The sequence below is a fragment of the Neopelma chrysocephalum genome, unplaced genomic scaffold (assembly GCF_003984885.1).
Source record: "Neopelma chrysocephalum unplaced genomic scaffold, ASM398488v2 Primary Assembly neopelma1_116, whole genome shotgun sequence".
NCBI lineage: Eukaryota > Metazoa > Chordata > Aves > Passeriformes > Pipridae > Neopelma > Neopelma chrysocephalum.
In genome coordinates, this window is record NW_020897778.1 from 2,246,240 (window position 1) to 2,246,769 (window position 530).

Sequence of the window (530 nt, forward strand, 5' to 3'; positions counted from 1 at the left end):
TTTTTTTTCTTCCTCGCTCCGGCCCGGAGCATTTGGCGGCCGCGGAGAATCCTGGAGCCGGGAAACCCTCCCGGTACTGGCAGAAAAAATCCACCCCAAAATCTTAACAAACCCGCCACGGCACAAGGGTATCGGCGGGAAGTGGAGGACGTTTTGTACGTGCCCGTGGGCGTTTGTGAAAAGAGCGAGAATCGAATTAAGAAAATACAGAGAGAGAAGAGATTCGGGGGGAAAAAAAGAGAAGGAAAAGGGAAATAAAGAGAGAAAACCCGCAAAAAATCACAGAAGGAAAAAGAGAAAATGTGTGCGGAAAAACATATAGAGAAGGGGAAAGGAAGTAAAAGAGAAAGGGAGAGTGAAGAAAAACAAATCAACGGAAACTAAAAAGAAAAGGAAGGAAATAAGATGAAACGGAAGGAAAAACAACAGAAGAGGAAGGGGAAATAAAAGAAATGAAAAGAAGGAAAAGAGGAATAAATGAACGAAAGAAAAAATAAATACAAATAAATAAGGGAAGAAATAAGACGGGG